The following is a 10,862-nucleotide window of genomic DNA, read 5'->3' as shown; positions in this document are numbered from 1 at the left end:
AGTGCCAGCTCCAACTGCGTTCGAGTGACTCTTCTGATTCGCATGGCTGAGCCCTGAAATGTTGGCACTTCACGCTCCTAGTGTTCCTTCGCTTGTAAATCTGTTTATATACATCGATACACAGCACCTCGATAGGTACCAGCTTAATTCCCTGGATACTCGAGCCATTCACGGTGTAACGTACGTCGACACGCTTTAGAAGAAAGACGTTGACATCATCTTACAGAGTGTAGTAAAATATTATTAAAGAAACCTTGGTGAAAATTCATCTACACGTGTTGCAGCAAAGAAAAATAATTGTTAAGGTCGATGAAGAAGGAAATTAAGCACAAACATTATTCCACAACCCCTGTGTAGAATCTGAAGACAAATTAAACGAGGTTACATCAGCCGAGTGTTCGGCAAACTGAAAATATCTTGACCCTCTAATTTCCCATCGCGAATAAAAATAGAGAATTCGGCACACGAAGGGAAGTGTCAAATGGTAAGAAGAGTTCGGCTATTTCTAAACGTCCAGCAAGTAGTCGCTACAGAGGCAAGAGACCATTCATGCGGCCGCAAAGCTTGGATTAAAATGTGACCACCGAGTCCCAGAGGGCTCAAGGCTCGAGGATTTCGGATTCGAACATTGTACACTGACAAATTACTCAGGTAAACAGTCCGCCCAAAGGTATCGGTGAACGCCGCCCGCAAAGGAGCCCTTGCACCTCGACAGTTCGTAGAATTTTTTGGGTCGAGCAGATGTAAATACTGCTCCACTGATCCGCCGGCGAGTTTCCCTTAAACGAGATCGGGAGACAAAACGGCAGATAGGATCGTTGAGAAAACAGTGCAAGTTTAACGAGAGCGAGAATCCTCCATGAAAAATGAAAGAAGCATCAAAACTGTTTGAAGAATAATTATTCCGTTGTTGAAAAGGAAAAGGGTACAGGAATAAATATTGTATGTATCGCATAAAGCTTTAACATTCATATAATATCCAAAAGTAATTTTATTCATCAAAAGATATTTTTTCTTAAAATAAAAAAGGTTTCAGTCGAATCGGATAATAACTTTTGGAGATACAGCGCCCACCGATTTGGATCAATTTTTTGACGCCTTGACTTTAACGGCTACCCAGGGCCGTCTGCAATGATTAATTATAAAACAAAAAATATATTTCTATAATTTAAGACATCCTTAATACAATGCAAAAAGTTCCATTAAATTATATATAGTAGTTTTCCTTTAATTAATTCCTAAATATCGCCTATTTTCTTGGGCTCTAGACCGGAACCTCCCCTTAAATTCGATTAGGATCCGGGCACAGTAGTACGTCGACGCGCAAAAATGGATGGAAAAGGTGAAGACAGAGCAGCGAGAGATCGAGGCAGGAGGAATCAAAGCACATCGTGCGGCTCGCAATTAACATCTCGATTTAATGAAACCCTCGAGCCACCGTATGTTACAATTTCTTGTATTCAGTGCTCGCCATGGGCCACCCCTGTGCGCCACTCTCTCCCTCTCCCGGAGTGGTGCTTCTGTTCGAGGAGGCAGAGCTTTTCAGCATGTAATACTGTAACGTTTCCGGCCGAGCGAATAATAATCCCCAGATCTCGATGGTGAGACCGGCGGAAGCTCGAATGAGAGTCGCAACAACGGGGCCGAGTGGCAGCGGCGGTAACAACGAAAACAACGGGGCCCAGCGATGACGAGCCGGGCGAGATGGTGCGGCTCGCCCGCGGACGAAATTCCTTCGCTTTGCTGTAAAAGGGACCTCCCCATTCGCCATTGTGACAATCGTGCCGGCGCAATTGCGTAATTACGCCCGGTGTACGTGTGCGTATCGTTCACAAAGTCGACAAGTGGTTCCCACCGGTCGAGGACATCAGCACCTTGCCACGAGACGGCCAATGGGGTACGTAACACGCGGGTCATTTCGTGAAACAATGACAGAAACAATGCTATTCTTCCACTCCCCTACCACCGCTCTACCCTCCTCTGTTTTCCTCCGCTTTTGTCGTCGTCTGTTTCATGTCTTTTTGCCTTCCCGCAGTCTACGCTGCGGATGAGGCGAGACGGGTGCCTGGCTGTGGTTACTTTTACCCGAACTGTACCTCTGGAAATAGAGAACTTCGAGTTGGATGAATCGATTGCTGAGGAACGTTCGTAGCACAAACCTTCATTACGCGAGCCTCAGATTTAATATTCCAGTACAGGAACTTTCTGTTCTCAGAATAGAGCACATCTGCAGAGATGAGCAGGGGATGTTCGCAGGAAACATTCCTTCTGGCACAGAAACATCTTACACTCCTCCACGATGTGGGTTCGCTTGTACTGTGTATTAGCCACCGTTGTTATTTTCATTTCATTTAATTTTATTTGTAGTAATTAGTATCATGTAAGTGTTAGTATTACGTTCTTATGGTTAGGGTTATTGACAGCTCCTACTGCTGCCTCGCCTTTACTCTTACTTACTTTCTCTACATGTATTATGTCTTCCATTCAATGAGTAATAAAGTCGTAATAATAATAATGTGTAACCTACAGTCCCCAGCTAATAGCTAATCATAGAATAATTTCCAAGATCATGTACCTAGTGAGTAATTTGAGGCTGGTTTTCGCCAGGCACCGAACTACTCCGCGCGAAACCTCATCTGCGATTGCGTACCCTTACCCCTCGCTGCCGTGTCCCTTGCCGCCCATTGCTGTCGCTCGGAACAAGGTAACCGGACGAAACTGTAACAAAAAGCTGTCGAGGCACAATGGGGGCGAGGATGTAATTGCGCTCTCCGCCGGTGGGTTTAACAAAGGGCACTCGACTATATGTTACAATCTCGATTTCGTCGCCCGATCCTCGAGCGACTTGTCGTCCTCCGCGTCCTGTCGAACGCTTCTACGGGAGAAATCGCGGCGAGGGGCGGCCGCGCGACGCTGCTACTCGAGTGGCCACTCCACGGATCAGCGGCATTGTCGGCTTTGTTTTGAGGCAACAAAACAGAAAATGCGCTCCATACGCGGCAGGCATTGTAGTCAATTAGCGAGCAACCAAAGGGGCCTCCTGGCCGCTGCAACCGGGACGACGCAGCACTTGAGCGATCTAGATTTTGGTAACTTCTTTCGTGGGAGACTCGTTACAGTTGCCGCAGCCGTGTAACAATCGCCTTGCTCTTCAAACCCCTTATTGTTATCGATGCGTTGTGGTTGCTGGTGCGCGCGGTTCCTCTGTGGCGAAGAAACTCCGCTGTTCCGAATGTTTCTTTTATTTTTACTCTTCGCTAATAGTTTATTAGAATTCTGAGACGCTAAAAAAAGCAACGAATCAGACGAATTTTTTTATGATACTATGAGGTTCAAAATTATTTCTATACTTCGTGTGTTTAGGCCATGCATTAATGAATATATTGTATAAATATTCTACAGAAATATTAAAAAATGGCCGAGTTGTGTGTTGTCCCGCGAAGCTGTTGATTTTTAGGAAAGACAATATTCTGCAGTAAATGTCATGTAAATAATGAAAATTTTCCGCATTTTCAGAACGTCAAAAAATATAATTACAATTTTTTTTAAAGAGCTTTTTTTCATTTATTTTCTAACTTCGCCCCAAAAAATTCTGAAACTTACATATGACTTTCGGACCTCCAATTTTGGCCTAACCCCTTAATACTGCGTATCCTCCCCGAAGCCTTAGAAACATATAATAATTATCCACGTGGCTGTTACTATTCTTACAGATAAGTAATATTTCTCAAACGTAGTTTTCCTTCAATGCATACATATTTTAGTAACAGAATCTCATAATCTTCTTTCAGAGATCTACACCCCCGCGCGTGACATTTCTCAGGGAACGTTTGGAATGCTGAATGTAAACGTCCCGCCTGGATGTTGGTTCGCGTAATAGGCGAATTACTGGGTGAGGCATTTTTGCAGAATGGAAACAGAGACTGCTCGACGACGTCGCTAAATCACACGCGTCGGCACGCCTTGAATGTAGCGTTAAGGCGCGCGCCTCCGCGGCGCCGAGCACCCTCCCGTTTTTTCGTCCTCGTGAATGAATATTTGCACGTGCTCCCAGGCGTCTCGTGTCAGGAATTTAATAAAGCAAAGCCGAGGCATGGCCCGCACGTACGTTTCCGCCGGTTTCGAGCGTAGCAACGGCGAACGACGCCAGAGTTCCCTCCTTGTCTGCGCCCGCTGCTCAAGGGATGCCAGGTGGGCACCACCTACCCTTCGCGATGTCGTCGGTGTTGCTGGCTAGCACATTTTTCCTGACTCCTCCTCGCTGACGGGCGGGATGCTTTCGTTTCGGCGTTCAGTTAGGATAACGTCGTCCCTGGCGCGGAGGGGTGAAAAGGTATCGTCAGGCTTCTATATACACCCCTTTAAGGCGTCAGATTAACGTTTATGCCCCCTTTTAGTTACTTTCGCTGTTACTTTTAGTTAATGTTTCAGAATAAAAGAGAAGACCTTTTTTCATTTTTGGAGTATTATTCGATGTTAGATTTTGGAATTGATTGGATATTTTAACCATCATCCGTTCCTCATTGCACGAACTCAATCTGTCCCTCGGTGTATAGTGATAAAAGATCGCTGAAATGACAAGGTAAACAATTATTATTCAATACTTTTTTACGCAAATTGATAAGTATTGATAACATTTACATCTTAGATTTTTCGCAACTTTCGCATAAAATAAAATGATGTGCAGGACATACTGCTTGTTTACAAGAATCACAAATTACAGAACAGTATAAAATTGGCACTGTGTCAAATTGGCACGTGGGACGGATGAGGGTTAAGTACCATTTCAAAAATTCCTTCACAAGCAGAGAAGATTCTATAATTTTTCTATTAAATTCTGCTTTTAACGTTTCCCAATATTATCGCAATTTTAATGAGGAGTAGGGAGGGGAGTGGGATTAGTGCCATCAGCAAACTAAAATATCGCAGCCTAAGTAGGCAATCATTTTCGCCAATGGAGTGTGCGTGCATTGAAACCCCCTCTTTCGTTTACGCGTCGTTCTACTTTTTCCTCCCAGGTTCCACGTGGGGGTTTTTCGAGTTCCAGCGGCGCTCTCCTGTAAAATGCCGCCCCATTGTTAGCCCTCGTCGACGCGCCCATTATGTCTACTTGGCTGATGGGAACAGATTATGTTGGTCGTTGTCATTGAAGGGGCTCATCACCGCCATGACACTGATGCCTCGGAGCGGTGGGGCGCGACGGACGGGGCTAGGGCACCGAAGGGACGCATGCTCATTGTCCGAATAAATTATATCGGGCGGCGATCGTGCCCCCGCTTAGTACCCTTACCGGTCGCTGAGTGAAATGTCACGGATCGAGAAATAGGGTATCCGCTGTCGAGTGATTTGATTCCTTTATTTTCGTGATCATCGCTGGTCGACGTCACGTGCCGCCTCCTCCCTCTAACCAGCGCTAATCCTTTCAGAGACAACGTTTCCACAGAGAATGTCCTTTCTGACGATCAGCGTCTCTGTAGCGTCTCGAACTTTTTAAGAAACGATATCGGTGAGCAAGATATTTCGGAAACCGCTGTATCGATTGGCCTAAACTTCTGCAGACTTCTTTTATATACCAAAGACTAGTAGATGATCGAGGGATTTTTTATTTCAACAGAAACTCTATTTTTAATTAACGAAAAACGAACAATTCAGACACCGAAAAAGCGTGGCTTTGCGTTAAACGGCCGCCATTTTGTAAAAAGAAACAACTGTTTGAAAAAACCTTCGTTCATCAACTCAAATTTACCGAATTCAACCATATGTTAACAGAATGTTTTTTAATTTTTAATTTTAAATGAGCTGGCTCAGAGAAAACTTGCTCGCGGCACAGCGACTATATCAAAACAGCTCCCGGGAGAATGGCTGTTATTCATTTATTTTTTAATGTTTTTCTATAATAAATTTACTGAAAGTTTCTCCATATATGTACCTTTAAAATGAGAGAAATAATTGAAGAAAATACACAGTAGATATTCCACAAAAAATTCCCGAAAAGTGCGTTCATTTTCGAAAGCTGGCTAGGCATAAACCCTTAAGATCCGAATTTAACACGCAGAATTAAATACAGAAGATACAGGATTAATTAAGACGACAATTGAGCAGCCCGGTGTCGGGCATTTAATTCCAGACCATCGGGAACCAGAGATTCATCCCCGAAGATGATCCTACAGAATCGTCTTAACGTAATCTCCGGCCAGTATCCCCACGTGCGCTAAATACGCTTATTAGCAGCCAGCACGGAATCGTGATAATTAACTCGGTCACCGTGGAAAGCAGGGGATCACGGTGGCCTTAGCGAACCCGTTTAATCGGTTAACAGGTCTCGCGTTAACAGTTTCGTTGGCATCGAGCGTGGCGCGGACTGTTGCGCGCTAAACTACGTCAAAGTGCATTAAAGGGTACCGCCGGGAGGGGGTCTGGTCTCGGCTCCACCTGACGTAGCTGTCGTTGAATGCAGCTAAGAACACCCCTTCTAGCATTATCTCGGTATCCTCGAGGAACTCGGTCACAGGTGTCGATGGTTATGGATTTCTCGGTGTCTTACCTCGTTGTTGGATTAGAAGCCCTAGACCCGAGACGTAAGCAGGATCGATTTGGACACCGAGGGACCGCAGCAGGAGCAGCGTCCTTTCAGTGGGCAGGGATCATCGTCCTGCTCATAATCTGTTTCCCCGATATAACTGACTTTAATTGTTGAAATTGGCAGAACGAGCCTGGAAGCTCGGCGTACGGTCGTGGCAGGTGCACGAAACTTAAGGCGCTTGACAGTTATAGTGTGTTGACCCCTGGTGAACTGTGGAAGGTACGCGGTTTAGTGAGTCGGTCAGTATGCCATTTCTCGCTGGGGATCAACGCGTGCCGGGACTTTGGGGGTAGTAAGTACATTTCGTTTATGGGGTATTCGCTGTATAATTTGTATCAATTTATCCATTATCAAGTGGACCAATTTCGTCTGAAAAGAACAAAATGCCTAGACCAATTAGATTTTTAAGAATGAAATTTCTGTGACTGTAATTGCTAATAAATTCGGAAGATTTCCCCCTCAAATTGTCACGCAGGAGAAGTCCCCCATATTCGCAAAGTTCTGAAATTTCGAAATTCCAAGCGCTACTTTGCAATTCACTGCCTGCACGCCGAATTGTTAGAACTACACTTCGAGCTCCTGCTCAGCTGAATCTGTATTTCCAGTTCTCTAATCCCTTTGGTCAGCGCGCGCATTGCGTGAACGCCCGTTACGTCTCACAATGGCGACTTCCGAAAACACTGCGCCAGCGTTTTAAAAGCACGATTAGGTCTACAAAGAGATCGCGGTGTAGCGTAGACAACGTTCTGGGCCCAGGATCCTGCATGCCCGGCTTAAGACCACACGAAGCCTCGTGCACGGCAGGCCCATATTCAAGGGAACCTAGGGCCCCCTTCACAATGGCTGACTTTCGTAAGGCAAAAATCAGAAAGTTAGGGCGTCTCGGGAACGAAGAAGGGACGACAGTCGAAATCTTGATCCCCCGAGAGGGATGCGCAGCTGTCGCGGGACACGCAACCATTGGTGCTCTCCCTCTGCCGGCGGCCATGCTGGATTTTTCCGGTCTGGCTTCTTTTCATAATGGTACCGCGAACCTGGAAAAGGGTCAAACGATCATCGAAATCGGCATCGTTTAGCCAGAGCATACCCTCCCTACGTGCGCGTACGTGTATTTTTTACCCCTCTCCCTTTGTGACCCGTCTTTCTATCAACGATGAACGATGGAGGTAAATATTGTGAACTTTTGTCTCATTTATATGCAACATTGCTGATAGCTACGGGTAGAATAGGTGGTTGTGTAATGGAGAAGATATTGAGAGGCTTTAAAACACGGTTTATTTAAATGTGAAAGACAGGGGCGTGGTTAAATATAATCTATCGATGCCTATTGGCCCCATTAATCGTTTGGATATAGGAAATATTCTGAATTTATTAGCAATTACAGTCACAGAAATTTAATTCTTAAAAATCTAATTGGTCTAGGCATTTTGTTCTTTTCAGAAAAGTTTTACCCACTCGAGGATTCGAGGATTCTGTAAACGTGTTAGACAAGTAAACCCCAAATTTGGAATAAGAGCTGGGAAGCGCAGGCCTCTACGAGAGAGGGTTGACAAAGATTTGCCTGCGATTGCTGGCCGCGTGCCGCCACCCTAAGGATTAAGCGCAATTATTGGAGCGCTACGGCAAACCACAACCCGTTTCACACGCTCCTCCTATATCTTGTTATGAAAGTTATTAACTTAGCTTAACAATGATAAAATCGAACAACAATATTAGTTCACCAAATCCGCTAGATTTGTGGACTTATTGCGTACGCCAATCCCTCGAGAACTTCTTTTCATAAACCAACACCGAGGGATTATCCAGTGTTCGAATGGAATATTTGCAATAACACTTGAAACGAACTCCACTCGAGTGTCTTTCTAATTCAACGATTAAAATTTAAAAAAAAACAGGGAAATCTTAATATTGAAAGGAAGATTACTTAAAAATACTTAGCTATTGGGTTGGTGTAGAAATAATTGCGGTTTCTGTTACTTTAATCCTCGATGCTTATTATTTTTTTACCGCAAAGAATTTATCACCTGCATGAAAGCTGAATTACTAGAAGCAAGGAGCGTATCGCGAATAATTCATCGCGATTTAAGTAGTAGGTACCTATTTATCATTCTTCGTAACGAGACGTGGAGTTTCTTAAAGGTTCTAGATTCCACGCGGTAAGGAAATATTTTTCCTTTCCTTAAACGACTAGGCACATACCAAATCGAGTTGATCTTTCACTAATAATTCAGATTGATCCTGATTTAAGCATTTTCGCAAACCTCAGCCTCTCCACTCAATCTCCCATTTGCCATTACCCTTCCCCATTCGTTATCAGCCCGATAATTTGCGGATTTACTCCCGCCGTTCCTTTCACATTTCATCAGAGACCGGCATTCGCGGCCTGAACAATGAACCATCGACCCAACAGTTTCTGTCTGCGTGTGTCCTCGTGTTTCGAACGTTGCAAAAACGTGACACGGTGATTGCAGCAAATCGCGCTGGCTTGCGAAACTGTGGAATGCTAAATCTCTTTCGTGCATATCGCATTTGCCTCGTAATTAGGCGTACGAAGTGTGTGCACGCGGTTTTCACGTGGCATTTAACGAGCCCAGTGCCAGAGGAAGCTGTGCAAACCAATAGACAGAAATAAATACAAGAAATCAAAGCTGAGAGGCTTTTAATTTAGAACTGGGTCATTTGACATGCAATGAAAATTAAAAAAAAAGAAAACCTACAAATTTACAGTAAATTCTGCTTCATCCCCGTGGACACACACTGACTATTCAAAACTGGGAGCCTTCTCCGCGATCCTAAATTAAAATCACGAAATTGGGAGGCTTTTACCGTGAATTCAGAATGAAATCATTGGACGCACAATGAGAACACAAAGCTGGGGGACGTCCACCGTGAATTTGGAATCAAGTCACTGGATACCCGTTGCAACTTCGTGGCCCGCACGTTCGGCATGTGCGTGTGGTGTCGGCTCGGTAACCGGGCGTCACATGCGACCCCTTCAGATGGCGGATTCGGTTTTGGCTTGCTATAACTCCGATAATTATGTTACCAATGCGTCGAAGGACAAAGGGCTCTCGAGCGACGTGGATGGCTCGCGAGCAAGACCCAGGAGAGAGATGGTTGCCTGGTAGCCCAGCTGCCGGTAATCCTCCCTTTGTAATTTGCCTCCGTGACCCCTCGCCCCACCACCCTGCCAGTGGCGTCGATTCGATGCTGGCTTGTTTTTTTTTTTTGAAAACGAATCGCTTGACAGAAAGACGGGCGGCCCCGCTCGGCGATCTTTTTGTCCTTTGCGCGCTGCTGGAGCGAAGCTTCGCCCTGTGTTTCCATGTAGTTGCGGTAGGGGTGAGAATTTAATCTCGGGGTAATTAGCGGGAGCTTCCGAGTTGGCCGTGAAAAGATTTAGGGGTTATTAAGGCGCACGTGCCAAATTTTTACTTTTATTTCGCGACAGTGTTTCAATGCATTTCTGTCACTATTAAATCGCGAGGAAGGAAGAACCTCCTCTATTGCGGTGGTGTATTCCCTGTTCTCATGAATCGAGTTTATACGATGCTCCAGTTGCGAGCCTAATTGCCGCGTCGGTTTCACTCGTTACGCACGCTACAAATTTCGTTCACCATGCTCTTATTACAACAAAAGTAGCCGTTCCAAAGCGATATTAATTCGCTCGTATACTGTTTCTAAGCGCCTCTCGAGTGTAACTATATTTCATTCACATTGCCCCAGAGTTGCATCTAAATCGAGCGCAACTACTATCAATCTACGTTTCACTTACGTCATTTTCACTTCTGAAACACACTTCTGCTCTCGATCGCTGTAACTCCTCAAAGAAAGCGTCGCGCACGTCAACCGAGAAAGCATCCTTCACCCACAAGAACTTAACTCCACTTCTACTTAATATGTAAAATCCTCATAAAAATAGCAATTCGTTAAATCTTTTTCCGCCAACATTACAGCTACCATATAGCAAAAAATCTCCATCATTCCGTGGAACGTACTCGCAGAGAAGGAAATGGAGGGGAGAAAAGTGCAAGTCCCCCCCCAGGGATCGGGCTGCGTTTCTACGCCACTGACAGGCGGTTGATGTCACCGTGGCCGTGCCCTCTGGATAATAGAGTCCGCGACTTTAATGGACTCGCTAATCCTCTTCCCTGTTTGCCGGTGAGTCCATCCAAGGGGGGAGAGGGATGTATTCAACTCACACACGGAGGTAAAACTCGGGGCGGGGTGGTGTGACTGCGGTACGGGCTGCAGTTTAGGGGCTGCTCTCTGCCACGGA

The sequence above is a fragment of the Andrena cerasifolii genome, chromosome 7 (assembly GCF_050908995.1).
Source record: "Andrena cerasifolii isolate SP2316 chromosome 7, iyAndCera1_principal, whole genome shotgun sequence".
In the NCBI taxonomy this organism is placed as follows: Eukaryota; Metazoa; Arthropoda; class Insecta; order Hymenoptera; family Andrenidae; genus Andrena; species Andrena cerasifolii.
This window is presented reverse-complemented; position numbering follows the sequence as displayed.